Source organism: Mytilus galloprovincialis, chromosome 3, assembly GCF_965363235.1.
Source record: "Mytilus galloprovincialis chromosome 3, xbMytGall1.hap1.1, whole genome shotgun sequence".
Taxonomy (NCBI): domain Eukaryota; kingdom Metazoa; phylum Mollusca; class Bivalvia; order Mytilida; family Mytilidae; genus Mytilus; species Mytilus galloprovincialis.
Genome location: NC_134840.1, coordinates 20373588 through 20392555, shown reverse-complemented (window position 1 = coordinate 20392555; position 18968 = coordinate 20373588). Strand labels below are relative to the sequence as shown.

At 36.0% G+C, this 18968-nt stretch overlaps 1 long non-coding RNA gene across 1 annotated transcript; it reads right to left on the bottom strand.

The window, feature by feature from the left end:
• Nucleotides 1-762: 762 nt before the first annotated feature.
• On the bottom strand, nucleotides 763-18313 carry LOC143067380 (uncharacterized). Its single transcript, XR_012975936.1, has 3 exons — nucleotides 18182-18313; nucleotides 2517-3033; nucleotides 763-1732 (listed from the first exon to the last, which is right to left on the bottom strand). It is a non-coding gene; the product is annotated as an uncharacterized LOC143067380 (long non-coding RNA).
• Nucleotides 18314-18968: the final 655 nt, after the last annotated feature.

Here is an 18968-nt window from a genome sequence, read left to right as displayed (position 1 = left end):
GTTATCAAACAAAGGATCCTTCAATAATTGACAATCCCTGAAATCATATTAGGGAATTTGTAGAATAATTATTAAAATGTTCAGTGACTATGTAAAATCACTGGTCATTTTCAGGGATTGTATATAATTACTAATGATTTTATAAGCTGTTTATAAACTGTACATTTGTACAACTGTATATAAACTGTGGATATATATCGTAGCTCACAAGATGAAGTGGTAGAATCCATATGTTGAGCTTATACACAGATTTGAAAATGTGCAGTTAATGTACATTTTTACAGAGTTGCAGTTTTTATATACAGCTTAACCGATGTACAGTTTAAATACAGCTTTACAGCTGTACAGTTTATATACAGCTTAACAGATGTACAGTTTACATACAGCATTACAGATGTACAGTTTTTATACAGTTTTACAGCTGTACAGTTTCTATACAGTTTTACAGATGTACATTTTATATGCATCTTTAAAACTGTATATCAAGATTACTTGTAATAAAGTAGCTGTGTATTATAACATTACATTGATTTTCCGGAAATTCCTTCTAAATTTTGATGACTACAATCGCAAGACATTTAAAAAAAAATATGTTTAATTTTTCAGTAAAATGAAACATAAATAGTATGACTACTTGTGGTATCCATGCTTTAGCAATGCATAGGAAAACAATAGTTTTTTTTTTTAATTTTTGTATGTGAAGCAGAAAACAAATAATATGTTTAAAATACTGCCGAACTAAATATTCTCTTGAAAATAAATATACAGAATACTCTTCAGATTCTTACTTTATTTAGCCTTTAACTTTTTTATTCGAGCGTCACCGTTGAGTCTTTGTTATATTTACCATTGCCATAAAGCGGGAGGTTTGGCTAGCCAGAAAACCAGATTCAACCCACCGTTTTTATTTCTTAAAATGTCCTGTACCAAGTCAGGAAAATTGCCATTGTTATATTATAGTTCGTTTCTGTGTGTGTTACATTTTGGTGTTGTGTTTCTGTTGTGTCGTAGTTCTCCTCTTACATTTAATGTGTTTCCCTCAGTTTTATTTTGTAACCCGGATTTGTTTTTTTCTCAATCGACTTGTGAATTTCGAACAGCGGTATACAACTGTTGCCTTTATTTGTAGACGAAACATACATCTGGCGTATAAAATTTCAATCTCGGTATCTATGATGAATTTAATTACATCCACTGGGTCGGTGACACTGCTGATGAAGGTTTCCTCCCCGAGTGCATCATCAAGATGAAATGAATGATATTTGATATGGTTACATTTATAAATGCAACGGTTTACCAAACTTTGAATTTTTCGAAAAACGATTTTCTACCCAAAGAATTAATTGAGCGGTACTTGGCAAAACCATGCGGAATTTTGGGTAATTAATTATCTTCAACTTCGTTCTTTATTTGGTAACTTCAACTTATTTGATTCGAGTGATTGAGTCCTTAGCGTCAAAATACGTGTCTGGCGTACAACAATTGAACGTTGGTATCTATGATGGGTTTATTATACATGCAATGTCATAATTTTGCTTGAAAGGACCAATTTTTCCATTATCGTCGTCGTCGACGTCGGCGGCTGCGATAATGTCCTCCTCCAGCATGAACCCTGGTATTACTTCTTTGTTGTCGAATGAATCTACCGACTTCTTTCTTACAGTTCGGGCAAGTGTGTAAAACATCTTTGGCACCTTTCCACAAAAATGGTAAGAAGCAACAAAGTATAAAACTGGAAAAAAAGATTGTTTTCGTTTAGAATAACTTTATTATGACTATACAAAACAAAAAAGTAAAATCACAAAAAAGTAAAATCACAAAAATACTCCGAAGAAATTCAAAACTGAAAAGTCCCTAATTAAATGCCAAAATCAAAAGTTCAAACACATCAAACGAATGGATAACAACTGTCATATTCCTGACTTGGTATAGGCATTTTCTCAAATAGAAAATGGTGGATTAAATCTGGTTTTAAAGCTAGCTAAACCTCTAACTTGTATCATAAGACAGTCGCATAAAATTCCTTTATATTGACAACGATGTGTGAACAAAACAAATAGACACAAAAGGTAAAAATGTCACAAATAGGGGTACAACAGCAACACGAACCCAATCAAGAACTGTGGGAGATTTCAGATGCTCCGGAAAAGTAAGCAGATCCAGCTCAACATGTGATACTCGTCGTTATATTGTTACAGTATTTTAACATCCTGACGAGTTTCGTTGATTTTACTGTCGTAAATTGAATAAATCATAAATCTGCAACACTTTAGCCAAGCCAGTAAACACTTGTTGCGACTGTAAATCTAAAATCACATCGTATTCCTATGCAACGTTATATGTGAATGTTCAAAACATATGGTCAGGTATGAATTATACATATTTTTTATAACGAACCATTACTACGATATAGATTTTATCTCTTACTTTCGGTGAACAATTCTTAAATATTTGTTGTATATCAAATAAATATAAAAGGAATTCTTTAAAATAATATGTGATGCATAAAAGCTTACCCCATAGAACCAATCATTATACACCACAGCCACGTGCACGAGCCTACAACATATTCTATTTCTGTAGTAATATCTGTCTGACAGTGTGGACATTTAGTACTGACGGGATGTTCATTTTGTGCTGGACTGTTGGGATCTATGGGCATAGGCATCATCATTGGTACACCACCTTGAACAATGACTGGCTGTCCATATTGATTCTGAACAATCAACTGTTGGCCAAATGGTACCATACCAGGTTGAGTCATGATTGGTTGTCCGGGTTGATAAATAGCAGGCTGTCCAGCTTGATTTGCCATTGGTTGACCAACTTGATTCGCCATTAGTTGTCCAGCTTGATAAACAATTGGTTGACCTACTGAATTCACCGTTGGCTGTCCAGCCTGATTAGTCATTGGCTGTCCGGGTTGATTTGATTGAACCACAGGTCCATATAACGCTTGTTGCACATTCTTCTGATCAGATTGGTTATATTGATTTGGCTGGCCTTGATCTGTCTGTTGTTGTCTATCTTGACCTTAATTAATATGATAGTTAACATATTTAAAGTAAAGAACTAACACATAAAAATATATTTGTATACATATTTTTTCACACACTCAAACACTCTGCCAAATGTTGTCTTGGAGTCATCCTTAGAATGCTAGAAGTACAAGCACTCACTTTGAACAAAGAATAAATGAACACTCATTTCATCCCATATACAAAGACATATCATTTGACAAGTCCTTCGTGTATTCAATGAGTATTACATTGAACAACAAATTGGAGGACTTTCCTTGTTTGTATTGTATATACCTAAACTTCACAACATTCCGTACAAACAACGATACATTACTGGCTCATTTGCATGTTACACTGATGTATTGTCCATTAGATTGACTAACATTCTGTTTGCAGTGAAAGAGGGTCTTCAGAAGTACTGTGAAACGGTTTACTTGCGTAGTGGATGTGGATTCTTAAAAATTCTATATCTATAGAACTTTTGGATAATTTTAAATCTCGGAACTTCTAACATTAGTTGAATCAAAACTTTTGATTTTTTTTTTAACTCTGTATACCACCATTCCTCATGTGAAATTGAAAAATCGCATAAAAGAAAAAATCCACAATGCCTTTCGATATAAAAATGGTAGCATACTAGCATATTATTACTTTGGGATACCAAATGGCATATTTTGTTAATAGTGAACAAAAGGGTAAACAAAAATGTTACACAGAGGAACAAGTGAGCAGTATGCTGGAGTTTTTTTTTTTTTTTTATCGACAACCTAATTGTGTAAATACGATGTAGACTTAAAGAAATAACAGACACGGCCTTTTCTGTCATACTTTTAGACTTATTCCTCGAATTTGACTTACACAGACATCTCAGGACCAGAATTTATGACAAACGAGACGATTTTAATTTTGAAGTTATCCATTTCCCCCACCTTAGCAGCAATATACCAACTTTACCTGCATACGGGATAAACATTTCCCAACTTATTCGGTACTCAAGAGCTTGCAGTAAAACGTCACCAGTGTTTGAGCAGAAAGTTGATGAACCAGGGGTATGTTAAAGAACGTCGCGTACCCAAGACCTTGTTGATAAATATTCCGTATCAACTTCACAAATAATACACGATGGTCTTAAAGTATAGATTCTGTGTACTGACGTTTTGTATCATCTTAATAACGTGTTTTAGTGTTCTTTTATTTGTCAGTAATACTGCTTAGTCTGTTTTTGATGATATCCATTTGACGTGGCTCTGTACTTTGGCAGCCTGACGTTGTGTTGTTTGTATTAGCTTTTGTTTCTTTGATACATAATGACGTGGCCCTTTTTTAAAGAAGAAATATACAATAAGCATATAGACAAGCGACAAGAAGGACAAGGTAAAATTTTATTTACATTCTGTAGAGGATATACCTTAAAGAACTATAGCACGGTGGGTATGGTTGTCCTGCGAGAGAACGTTCTGTGCTGGTGATTTGGTCCTGTCAGGTGCTGGTGGGTCCTGATTCTGTGCTGGTGGGTTTGTTTACATTGTATCAGAACGGCAATAAAACGACTGTTTTGTTGCTTAATTTTTCTCTGATGCGTCATAAGTACCATGCAAAGTATATTACAACAATATTATATTGCAAAAGTCGTGCAAGTTCGTTAAACGGAATTGTCCTGACGCTGTGCTGGTGATAAGAAAAACGGTCCTGGTTCTGTGCTCCTATGTCCTGGTTCTGTGCCTTTAAATTTTAGTTAAAAGTGGCATATATATTCTAGATCATTGATGCTGTACTGTTATTGACTAATTAACTGTTGTCTGCTTTCTTGAAATTGACATTGTTGTGAATCTGTTTACTGTTATTATGAGAGAAAAAAATACCCCTATTTTTTTTATTTTTTTTTTTTAAATTAACTGTAATCTTATTTATTGGCCTGTTAATGGAACCCTTCTTGCCCCCTTTCAAGATAAGAAAATATATTTACGATTTTCGGGATTACGATCATTTTGCAAGATCACCAAAATACGTTGTAATTTATACAATACTTATATAAAGTAGATGATGTATGTTTGTTGTCAATGGACAAATTTCCATAAGAAACCAAAGGAAGTATGTGGTAACAACCATACGTCATCCTTACCTTACCTCTGTATCTTTACCCCCTTCAAAGGAGAACCACACAGTTTCTGTGTGTTGAACGGGTGCTTTGGGTGGCGGTGCTCATTATTTACATTGGTGCTGTGTCTGTGGGTCCCATCACCATAATTTATCCATGAATTTTTTGGATCATCCTTCCACCATTATGTACATTATTTACATATATGAATATCACTAAAGATAATGTTTGCAATCCGCAACGACACCTCCCGACATTTTAAAATTCATGTATGTTATAATAAAAGTTCATGGCGATTTTTATCAATGTTAAAACAAGTCTATCCACACGGGGTTTTGTGTTAATATATAAAAACGGCTTCTTATTAATCGCTTATAATCTAAAATCTAGAATGTCCTCACATACGGAATATATATATATAGAGAGCGACTTTGCCTGGTTAAAATACGTATTTAAAGCTCCATGTTTAAAAAATGTTTGCTCTTAAAAATCTAAAAGTTCAGTGTTCATACGAAATTACTGCATTGTGATAAAAGTATATGTACGGTAAAATCTAAAAGTATGTCCACTATGAATCTGTGGGCAATCCGGTGCTTTAGGACCCAGAGTCAATGGTATCCCTACCCCTCCCCCTCTCCATGCTAGCTTATCTTCTACGATGTGCCTCTAAGTCTTTTCGTCCAACAGTACATTTCTCTTTATGTGCAACTTGAAGAAAAGGTTTCTGGAATGGTTTTCCATACGGGCTACGCTGGCTGAGTTATGTCTATTTAGGTTGATGAGTTTTGCACTGTCGAGGAGCAATTGCATTTGCGTTGTAATGTCCAGGTCATGGAACCTTATGGTATTATTCATCTCATTTTGCCATATGTCATTCACCTCTTTAAGTATCACCGCTCTAACGGACTGTAACTTCTCGCATTGCATTACAAAATGTTCTAGTGTTTCCTCCTGTAACCCACAAAGCAGGCAGGTCGGGTCTGTTTCTTGTCTGTAGAATTGAATCCGTTTTGTTTGAAGTACATAAGTTCCAGTAATAAGGCGTAATCTGGTAGGGATTCTGCTATTGTCTAGAGCGGATTGACTCTTGTGTTGGAGGATTGGGTGAAGTTTTCCCTTGATGAGGTTTTGACTGCTCAGGTACTTTAGGCCCAAGTATAGTTCGGATATTTGTACAGTTTTGATGCTCCAGTATTTCATCACAGCGTTCTTTATCAATGTGATCCACTGAGTTTTCTTTGTTGGGTTGGCCAAGTAGGTGTTTGCTTCGCTGAGATCGTATAGACGTAGCAACTTGTTGACGTGTATGAACCAACTATTACTATCCTCACTGCAGACTGTCAGTTGTCTTCTGGCAAGCTTTTTCTCGGTACTCTCTTCTGATTGATGGCAGATATTGTTAAAGAAAGTTAGCGTCTTAATGTGAATTTGGGCTTCAACCGGAAGAATTCCTGTGAGTATGTAGACTGCTGGATCAGGGCATCTTGTTGGCAGCGATAATATCTGTTTAAGCATCCTTTTTTGGAAGATCTCAAGTTGTTCAAGAGGCTTACCGGATGGGGTTAGAAGTTCCATTCCGTATAGTAGGACAGGGAGTATATACGTCTTGTAGATATGCAGTAGCGATTCAGGGTCCAAACCATTGTGTCCATGGAACCCGGCTCCAAGTAGGCTGTATGCACTCCTTCTTGCCTTTGTTATATTTTCGTTGGTGTTACTTTGTATATTGTTCTTCCGAGTTGTAGTTCTGATGATCCCAAGGTGTGTAGCCTGCTCAACATTAGGCATAGGTGTGTTACCCATCATCAGGTTGTCTTCTTCCATTTTGGTGTTATTGCTGTTTCCGCTTATTTTAATTACTACACTTTTCTTTGGCTGCAGCTGGTATCCTTCTGAATTGGCAAAATCAAGGGCCATGTTGACCATAATTTGAGCATCAGCTGGCTGCATACTCAATATTGCGATATCATCTGCGCATCCGGTGTTGTTTGTGTTGACATTCCCTATGGTCATGCCGTAGGTTGTGTTTTGGAAGTGGTCTAACAGAGGGTTGATGTATAACTTGTACAGGTCTGTACTCAGTATGCCTCCTTGCCTGACACCCATGCCTACTGTGAAACGCTCTGATGTTTTTCCGGACCATTTTATGCTACTTTCTGCGTTTTGATGAAGACTCCTAATGATTGTCCATGTCCTGTCTTGAATCCCAGCATGATATACCCTGCGGAATAGATGTGAGTGCACCACAGTGTCAAAGGCAGCTTTTGCGTCGAGCAAGACTAGGTAACCGTTTTGCTTTTTTTCCGGGAGAATTCGGTACATTTCCTCCACAGGTAGTGCTGCATTCATCGGGGAGGATCCTTTGGTGAATCCTCTTTGAGTTGGGTTTTGCACCTTCTGCACTTTTGGTTGTACCCGATCTCTAATGATGGCCTCAATTATCTTGCTCTCTACGGGTAATATAGTTATTCCTCGGTAGTTTAATGCATCATTTTTGCTGCCTTTGTTCTTAAATACAGGAGAAAGCAGTCCTATCTTCAGAATTGTTGGTATATCTCCTTCTAGGAATATGATATTGATGAGTTGAGTAAGGGCGGATAAGATATTATCTCCAGCATATATGAAATGTTCGATGGTTATATTATGGTAGTCTGCGGATTTGTTTCTATTTATTGTAGAAATAGCTTTACGGACATCATTTTCTATGACAGGGCGTATCGTTTCTTGGTCTACCAGTTTGCAGATATTGCTTATTTCCATTTCCACTTGGGAGTGGTACTCCGGGTTGCTGAAGGCCTCTTCTTTAAGTGTAGAAAGAGTACAGAAGTGTTCCTTAAATCCTTCTATGACTTTGTCTCCCGAGTATGTGGCGCCATTAACGTTTATATCCTGTATGTGTTCAATTCCCTTCCTGCGGTTCTTTTGAACTAGTTTGTGGAAGACCTCCATGTTATTCGATCTTGCTTCCATGATGCTCTCTTTTTCTGCCTCCAGTTGCCGTGCTACTGCTATGCGTACTGTTTTCCTAAATTCCTTTTTTCCTTGTTTTTTCTTGAGTGTTAGGGGATTTGCTGGGTCGTTTGGTCTCCCACCTTTTTGCCATTCGTTGTACGTGATCCGTTTTTCCTTTAAGGCGTTCTTTATGTCACTATTCCATACTTTGAGCTTTGGTCTTGATTGATAAACTGTTTTATTTCCTGATGAATTTTGTGATGCTGTTATGAGTATATCATTCATCCGCTCAACTACTTCTTGTGACTCTAATGAATCTGTAATAATTGATTCTTGCAGCTTCAGTGCCTCTTTGTCTGTTATTGCTTTATACAGATCCTTGTCTACCTTATCCCATTTAATTTTGGATTTCGGACGGTTTTTTTGGTTCATATCAAGTTTCTCATGCTTCCAGTTTATACTCATACTGATTGGATAATGGTCTGAGGCGTTGGTTTGGCATTTGAGGATTGACTTTCCCTTCCCTAGTATGTCTGGTGTTATGTTGTGTAGGAAATAGTCAATTTCAGAGCATTCACACCCCTTCGAGTTGATGAATGTATTTCCAATGTTATCAAATTTCAATTCAATTTCATTTATAAATTTCTTCAGGTACTCCTTTCTCTGGTTCGTTGGTTTTCCAGCATTAAGGTCTTCGTTAATGTCTCCACCTATAATAATGTGGTGAGTACTGATGTATTTTTGGCATATCTCGTGCAGTTCATCTATGCACTCTTGATATTCTATTTGATGGTTTTTGCTCCCGTTTGATGGTAGATACACGCTAACAACCAGTATTCGCCTAACCGAGTTCTCAAGTTCAATACACTGTATTTTTTCCGATCCGTCGTCAAGAGGTCTAATGAGATGATTTATGTTTGTGTTCCAAATGATTCCCACGCCACCGTATCCTCTGGGCATGGATACTGGAAGAATTGGTTCGTTCATATCCACCCCCTTGGCTGCAAAGTTTACGTTACAGTTAATATCAGAGATCATATGTATTTGAGAATGAAAAAGCCAATGTTCCTGAATTAAGATGATGTCATTTTCCTGTAGAATTTCGCTAATGGAGTGTCCACATGTTTTGATATTTTTACAGTTGTATGAGGCTATGCTGATGGATTTGTCCTTAGTGTCTAAAATTGGTTGATGTTGTTTCGTTGGGGATTGCTCTGCACTAAAAAAGGGTTGTTTCCACAAGCTGCACCTGTTGCCATGTTGTATAACGGTTGTTGATTAACAGGATGGTGCGTTGGAGGGATTTGTGACTCTAGTCTTCTGACATAGTAGTGTTGTCTTGGTGGTAATGGTGCACTTGGACCAGGGTGTTGTACATGTGCCTTTTTTGTTCCATTCCATATCTTTTGGGTGTTATCAGATTTCTGTTGACATGATCCTGTAGCAGCTTTCTTGTTTGGATGGCTGTATATTAGAGGTATTCCGTAGAGTTTGGTAGGGTCCTCGTTTGTTATTGTTCTTGGCGAGTAGTCGGCAGATATAGTTTTGGCCTCTTCAGTTTTGTGGCTGACAGAGATGTTTGGCTTGTCTTCTCTTCTGTGAGTAGTCTCATCCAGTTGCATGTTGTCTATGTGTTTGTCAATACTGTCGAATACAACATCTGTAAGCTTCCTGTGCAGCCGCTTGAATCTTTGGTTGAAGTACTCAGCCATATCATTGCTGTTATTGTCATGTCTGCTGTTCTGATTACTTGTTTCGCTTGGTGAGTGGTGTTGCTTCTCATTGACTTGTCCGTTTGCCACTTGTTGCACCTCGAGACTTTCTATTCTACGGACTAGCGTCTTGACTGTGTGTTCCAGTTCATGGTTCCTTGCTTCTAATTCTTGGCACCTTGATTCCAGTTTTGTTCTGTTGTTATTTGCTTCTTGGGCCGCCTTTTCTCGTAGTTTGATCTGATCTTCCATTTTTTTCAATTTTATTTCCTTTGCACGCAGTTCACTGTATTTTGCGTCCTTATGTGCAGTTGTTGTGTCTTCTTTTTGGCTTATTGCTGGTTGCTGCATGGTCATGTTGACAGTCTGTGTAGGTGATGATTCCACATCTGTCTGATTGTCTTGCCTCGAGGCGGCTGTGCATATATAGCATTGGGGTTCCTCGTTGTTATATTCCATACATTGCATGTGACATTGTCTGTTACAAGTTGAGCATACGTCAGAGCCTATTCTTTCCATAGATTTTTCACACTTTGGGCATTGTTGTGCTTGTTCCTGACAGTCAATCTGTAATTGCTCTTTTCTAATTTCAACTTCCTCCATTAGTAAGGTTTCGGCTAACGACTCCTCAATACTTTCCTTGCCCCTTACTTGCTTTAGAGGTGTATCGCATAACTTGCATGTATAATCGGTGTCTGTATCGTCCGAGCCTTCAACTTGCTCTATTTCGATGGCGGATAGCTTTTGACAACTGTGATGTACCCAATGATTGCCTGTCTTGCAAAAAGTTCCTTTTGTTCTGCAAGGTCTTGTACATTTTGGACATATGATGTTGTTGCTGCTATTCTCTCTTTTACTGCTGTCAGTCAATTGTTTAAGTTGATCTTGAAGTTGATTGTTTAACAGATCCACGTCCAGGTTTATTCTGTCAGCTTCATTGACTACAATTTCCTGTATTTTTGGGGCATCCACCCTCGTAAATATATCACTTCCTTTGCCATTTACTAAAAGTTTGCTTTGTGTTGTATAGATGTTGACCGTGTACTGGGGGTTCTTAGGTTTCTTTATCTTGGCAGTATATTGGACAGTTGCCCCTGACTTGTCTTGGTATGGCTGTATATAGACTTCCACACCTTCTTTCTTTATACCTTCATAATAAGCCAAAGCTGCCATCTTGAATAGTTCGAAAGTTACGGCATCTGCTGTAATTACTATTCCGCCATTGGTATACCTATATTGGAGAGTTCTTGCCCTTTGTGTAGCTTTTAACTTTTTCGTAAGCGCTTTGCCAATGTTCAAATTGTAGTCGTTAACAATATTACTGGAGTTACTGATTTTTGTTGAACATTTGTTTGGTTGGTCCAATTCCATTGTGGATTTTATGTGAGGTAATATGTGTGCTGTCAGATGTATCCAACGCAAAGCTATCTTTGACAATTAAGACTATTAGTGCACAGTGTGGCTTGGTCATCCCATGCCTCCTGTAGCACAATAGCAGGTGAAATTGTCAAAGTAGCTATTGGTAGCAGTCCACCTTTACTTGGTCCACAATTTCTCTTAGCCAGACTCTAGATAGTAGCGGAGATGGGTGAATTCCGTCGGAGAGCAGACTGTACTTTATGACGTCTTTAGTAGGCTTGTTTTTACCCCTCTTGACTTGCTTACGGGTTCGAAGATGAACAGTCAGCAGTGGTGAGTGCACCCCTAGTTCGCTGTTAAGTGAGTGGATCTTCAGGTTTAGTTCTTCAACTTGTTGTCTCAAGGTTATGTCTTGTTCAGTGAATAACTCAGGGTTTTTGTGGCCTTTTGACGTATTCCAGCGGACTATAGAATAATGCGGCACTTCAAGGAATGTTAGTTTGCAGCCTGGGTGTTTCTTGACCAGTTGTGTGAAGTTGGCATATAATTCTGCTATTTCTTGCACCGCTTCCTGTGTGTTTGTGTTGGCAATTGAGATTTGTCCCTTTTTTTCTCTCTTAGTCAAATTGCAAGTGCCAAGCCAAATATAGAAATGAATATTCCCGTATTGCTGTATTTTGATATCAATGTTGTTTTTCAGCCAGCGCAGTCGGTGTTGAATGTCGTCCCCGGATTTATGCCACCATTTGATGTGTTGGTTTGTTGGGCCTATGTAGTTTTGCAGGTATTTTGACTTACTATCAGAAATGACCGCTGCTGTGAGCACTCTTCGTCCTTGTACCGGTTTATCTTCCTTTTGTAAGAAGTCGATAAGTCTTTTATTTGACATTGGTTGATGTTTTGCTGTGAGGATGAGGAGAGGGGGGAAGGGAAGGGGTACGGCGTTTGCCTATAATAACACAAGTTCACACGTATGGGAGGTGTACAACGATGTTTTTTTTGATTGTTTTGTCTCGGACTACATGATTTTGGTCGGTATTCTAAATAGTAGTACGGTAAAGTTAATGTTGAAGTGTTCGTAGAAAAATTTCAATCACTTTACGTTAGAAATGTACAGATTTGTACGGGTTTTACTGCATAAAAGTACTTTATGTAGATCAGTGGTTGTAAACGAGCTCCACCTACACCTTTTCCAATCGTTATGACTCAATAACACACTATAAAACTTAAAATCTTCCACCAGAGAAAAAAAATTCATCGTACGACCTTCAACAATAACCCATAAAATAAAAATGTAAAAGTTTTTGCATAAAAATGGAGAGCAAAAATATAGAACAAAGGACTTTCTGAGCGTTTGAATCATATGTCTTTAGCAGCTTAAAACACATTTGTTTTGGAACAATTTAGTGCTGACCATAAGAATGACAATAGTATTGCGGGTTTGTTTGTTTTTTGTTGTTTTTTTTTTTTTTTTTGGGGGGGGGGGGGGTTGGCTGATAAGTTACAGCGAGGTTACAGTGAAAGTTTTAAGCTTGGAATAGTTTCCCGTAAGATTTAAAAGTTGTATTTTAAAAGAAAAATGTATCTTATAGCTATTAAGAATCACTTGCTATATCTGTAAGATTTTTTCAACATATTTTTTTTTTTTTTGTCTGAACGGTTATCAGGTATTTTTTTTCGAAAGTTCGATAGAACACTAAAAAAATCACTATTTTATGAAAGGGCAGACTAGAATATGTCAATTTCAAAAATTAAAATATCTCGTAGCTTCATACTACCAATTGAGTATAAAACAAGTATATAAGTTTAAAAAAGAAATTCTTAGATTATAAACACCTACATTTAACTTTAAAAGGTCATAACAGTTTAAAACAATACAAATCTGCACACACAAAAAACTGGCTTAATTTCAACTGGTTATCAAACCGAATCGCTATAAGATCATATATAAGCTCACCTGTGTCGAGGGGTCGTGTGAGGTTCATGTATTGTCTTGGCGTCCGCAATTACAAAAAGATCTTTTCTGAAATTACTTGACCAAATGTTACCAAATGATTTTTCAAGAGTGAATCTAGGAAAAACAATATTCATCAACAAACATGACCACTGTCTGTTAAAATGTATTCGAGTTTTTAGTTACAGCCGATTCCATTGAGTATGTAGGCAAAATTTAAGGTAATATCTTTGGTTAGCTTGCTTGTTAGCTAAACCGTGAAGTCATTGTTATGTAAGGTATACTACCCTCCTTTCGAAGTAGCCTGGTCCTACAGACAGAAAGATGTGTCATTTGTCGGACTAGTCTATTCTTAAAGTAGGGTAGTATAACCTAACAATGACTTTTCTGTTCAGCAAGCAAGATAACCAGAGATATTCCCTTTGTCTACACACTCATTGAAATCGGCTTTAATATTGCAAAAATTCAAGTAATTAGGGCAAAACTTACCGAGTAAACAAATCAAAAGGCCAATACCTATCTACCTTGCACATTTCAGAAAATTCAGATCAGATAACGAAACTGGGTCCAGCAACATTTATAAACAATTTAAGATTTTGACCCTCACAGTTTCCATTCACCACACATATTCTTATTACAACGAATCATTTTAAATACAAAAATACCAGTTGCAGCCTTTTGTTTATCTATTGATATATGTATACGGATAAAGTTATGAAAGGCAGCAGGGTCACCAGGGTGAGGAGTCCATGTCATCTGAAATAAATGCTAAGCATAGATCTAGAAAGCGACAGATAATTATGACATTAAAAAAACTCTCTTTCGATTTTTTTCAAACAAATTGACACATAAAATGAAATATATAGTATTGTGGAATTTTTAACTTGTGTTCAATTCATTGGTTACACCTTTTACTAGGATAACAATCCTGTCAAGTATGAGCTGGGTAAAATATTTCAGAAAAGAAGATGGAAATGTAAAAGTTTCCGTGCGTCAGGTGCAACAGTATACGAGCAGCTAACATGCCTCGTCAGGGTGGAAGCTAAAAAGTACACGAACATTTTATTTAAAACCTTTATTCGTTCCAACAAAGTTATTGAGGTTTTGTTGAGGATTTAACAATCTACGACAACAAGATTTTTTTTTTTTAGAATTTACAGCTCTTCTATAAATATATGCAAAGCAAACCATTGATCAAATTGCTTGCTATGATTGTTTGGATGTTTGTAAACGACAGGTAAGTAGTCTGTTTACTATATATACTAGAATTTGTTTGGACAATAAACATTAACTTCAATTCCTGTCAGTTTGTATTTGTCGAATCAAATCCCAGTATGTATTGAAACTCCGCCTACCTATTGTTTGAAAACATACATGCAAACATAGCAATAAGTCAATCAAAGTTTTTTTTGCATGCTTTTATAGAAGAGCTTTACTATATAATGCAAAGAAGCGTTTAAGTCTTTCGCCAAAAAATACTATCAATTTCTTTTTGTCCTATGTAGACTTCCGTACCATTTCCTTCCATTCATGATCATTAAATTGAACTGTAAAATATTTCTTGGTACCTTCTTAATTCCTTTATAAGTCTTATGTAAACATAATAACAAGATTCATTGCACACTTTTAAAGTTCTGCTTCATCAAACATTAAAATGTGAACTTAAGTTTTGAGACTTTTTTAATCGACACGATTGGGATTTTTGTATATGAGAACATGGTTTATCTATTAGTTGAAAATGCGGCTTTGAACTAGCTTTCAGTACCTGTGAGCATTCGTTGTTCAATAATGTTTGTCTTTGTGTTATTATTTTATGTGATAAATTGTTGTGTTGGTGTACCACTGTAACAATGAAGGAGGAAACGAGGAGGGTTGGTTGGGTGGAAGTGGGGAGGGGTATGGAGAGCGCTAACAAACATGTCTATGCGGCATGGGCTTTGATCATTGTCGAAGCATCAATGTAAGGGGCATTTAATATCTTATATTAATATATTAGAATGAAACTATTCTTATTTTAGATACTATATATTGTTTAAGAAATAATTCCTTCATGTCATGCTCTATGCTCATTTTAACATGGGTAGGCATTATATTTGTCTATATGTTACACTGAGCGTTAGCGAGGTGTAAAATGTGGTCAAATATAATGCCTACCCATATTAAAATGAGCATAGGGCATGACATGAAGGAATTATTTCGATTCTAATTGGACAAATACAGTACTTTTATAGGTCGAAGCGTACGAAATTACCGTAAAAACGTTTGGCTGTTGCCGTTTCCTCCTAGAGGAGTCTGTGCATTGCATTTCGTATTTGATAAGTTTAAAAGCTACGAGTAGGGTAAATATATGTTGTTTCATAAAAAAATATAATAAAAGTTTATGATAGCTGCTTAAATGTATATATTTTAAAGGATTAACGATGGAAATAACGTTAATATAAACAGTGAGTTCGTGCGCATGTGTCAAACATATTTTGTGCTCATTAGAACACGGCTTTGTTTACAAAGCGTAATAAGGACGCCATATTAGAATATCTGATATTGGACGAAAGATGTTGCCCATTTATGTAATTATGTAATACAAGTTACGATCATTTGAAAACACATATTAAACAGCCAAATAGATTTTAATTAGATCTTAAATAGATTTAAGGTGTTACGCTTACTGAAACAGTTTAGAGGGTCAACTTTTTAATGGTTTACATATGAACCCATAAGAAACAAAATTGAAAAATCTCAACTGTTTTCTTCCTTTTTTTTGTGAGTGAAAACGTCAAAAATCATCATTTTCGTCTTTGTTTACATTTTTTCATTGATCACCAGCACCCGTCAGGACCGAATCACCAGCACAGAACGTTCTCTCGCAGGACAACCATACCCACCGTGTATAGACTATATTCTTTTCATATTATTTTATATATCTCTACCTGTGTACATTCTGACGTCAAACATGCGATTCTAAAATCTATCAATCCTTTATGGGTGGATTTAACACATAAATAAAATACAAAAATAAAAAAGCAACGTATGAGGTTGTTTAAATTAATATATGCCTTTTTAGTGCTTCTTTGTTACGTGTTATTTTCAAAATTTTTATTTACATTTTTTTTTGTTTTTATAGATATTAAGATTATAACACAATGTTGACTGCTGAACCCCTAATAACGACATGTTTACCCATTATGTCTTTTGTTTTGTTCACGCATCGTTGTCAATTTAATGGAATTTGATGCGACTGTCGTACAAAAGAGGGACGAAAGATACCAAAGGGACAGTCAAACTCGTAAATCTAAAACAAACTGACAACGACATGGCTAAAAATGAAAAAGACAAACAAAAAACAGCACACATGACACAACAAAGAAAACTAAAGAATAAACAACACCAACTCCCAAAAGAACTAGGGGTGAATGATGAGAGGGTTATCGCTATAAAACCAGGTTCAATCCACCATTTACGACATAAGAAAATGCCTGTACCAATTCAGGAATATGACAGTTGATATCTATTCGTTTGATGTGTTTGAGCTTTTGATTTTGCCATGATGTCAGCTTCCCAACTGTGCCCTTTCATTATTAAACCAAGAGTTCCAAATGATGAAGTTGAAATCATCACTTCGTAAATTTTATGGACGCCATCACGAGTTGGTAGATCGTTATGGAATATCCATTATACAGATGGTATTGAATGTGTTCCTTATGTCGTAACTACAATCCCGTTTCCTTTTCACGAATGTGACCTACCGAATTAGACTATTTACCGGACTTGTAACAATATGAGCAACACGAATAGCGCCACATGGTGAGCCGGATCTGCTTACCGTTGAAATCACCCCCAGTTTTTGTTGGGTTTCGTGTTGTTGTTGTACCACTATTTGTGACATTTTGTTCTCGCATCGATGTCAATATAATGGAATTCGATGCGACTGTCGTACAAGTGAGAAGTTAAGCGCTACAACACCAGGTTCAATCCACATAAGAAAATGCCTGTATTAAATCAGGGATATGACAGTTGTTATCCATTCGTTTGATTTGTTGGAGCTTTTGATTTTGCTATTTGATTAGGGACTTTCCGTTTTGAATTTTTCTCGGAGTTCAGTATTTTTGTGATTTTACTTTTCACTTGCAAATTTATGATATAAATTCATGAAGCTGTTCTGGATCATACGAGTATCTGGAACGTACGCGTACCGTCCGGACCATATGTGTATATTCTTACGGTCCAACCACACATACTCTTACGGTCCAACCATACGAGTACGGTGGGACCATATGTGTATACTCATACAGTCTAAGACAGACTGTTCTTATTTTGTTTTTATCTGAATTGTTTAGGGTTTGTTAATGCCAAACATGGACATATCTTTTTTTTTTTTTATTTCTGGTCTGCTCTTTTTTTTAAATATATTGAAAGTTTATCACAATCTTACCCATACAGACATAATGCTATTGTCCAAATCCTTTTTTTTTTTTTTTTTTTTTATCAGAATCATTTTTGGGTTTCCAAAAATCGTGGACTCGAAAGGAATCAGAAGGGATCACTTTTTGAGGTTTGACGGAATTACTGCTAGTTCTTTTTATTTACTACGTAAAATGTACACATTTCGTTATTAAGCCTACGCGCAGATAAATAATAAAATAATAAATAAAATTCTTTATTTAACGAATAAATTCTTTATTTTCGTTTGCAGCGAGATCAATATTTTTTGTTGAGAAGAGCAAATAGTGTACTACTTTCTTATATTACATTATATTAATAAAAAAAATGGTGATGTAGACCGACTGCCAATGAAACATTTATTCAACATAATTCAATTAAGCAGATTTAAGCTACTATATGTCACCGTACGGACTTCAACTATGCCAGAGCCAAACCAAAGCAGAACAGGCAGCTATGAAAGTCTTAAAGACCCCGACATAAAAAGTGTAAACCCATTCGCATGATTCATGAAATGAGAATAAAACGATATAAAAAATGATACTAATTATATGATATAAAAAATGTCCAGTATTTGACCGCCTCCAAAAAATGCGTAATAAATTGTAATTGCTACCCCTTGCAATGTACTCTTTATCATAAAACTTACCAGCATCTTGTTGCAAAGTTGACATCACGGTATGTCAGTACTCCAATCTTTTATAGAGTAAAGTTTGCTTTGATAAAGTTTATCAAATTAAGATATTTCATATATATATATATATACATATATGTACACAATATGTTCATCAAACTGTCATGGCTACATAGAAACATGCTTTTGAATTGTTTCTTCGTGGTTAAATGACTTTTGTATGTCGAAAAATTAATTTTCCCATGGGTCGTGTTTAAAAGGAAATAACGATTTTTTGCTTTCATCCAATTCGTTAAATTTTAATTGATGCTGTCATTTCCTTCAGTTGTTGTGTATTATTCATGTGCCTTTATACTTATCTGATAATCATTGTGAAGCTTGAAATTATCATGTTATGTAGGTATTTTATTTCCTTTCAGTTTTAAATGACACGACATCGGTGTTAAATTTCAGGTGAAAGATGCATGCTAAGATATATGGATACTGCAATTGAGGTATATACCAATAGCATTTCAAAATAAAATCATTTCACTCAATGTTAAAACCAATAGACTATTATCATTAAATAATTAAACAACGTAAGCTGTCACCTTTCCTCGATCAACGACGAATGTACGAACAATAAACTATGATAATACAACTAAATAAATAACACTGTAAATCTCTCTGAGACAAACTTCTTAAAAACAGAGTTTGGTCATCTATCTTTCACTTTCTATAGAATGGAACTTGATTTAAAACAGGCTGGACCGGAGTTTTTAGTAAAAAAAGGAGGCAGAATGAGGGACTTTGCAAATAAAAA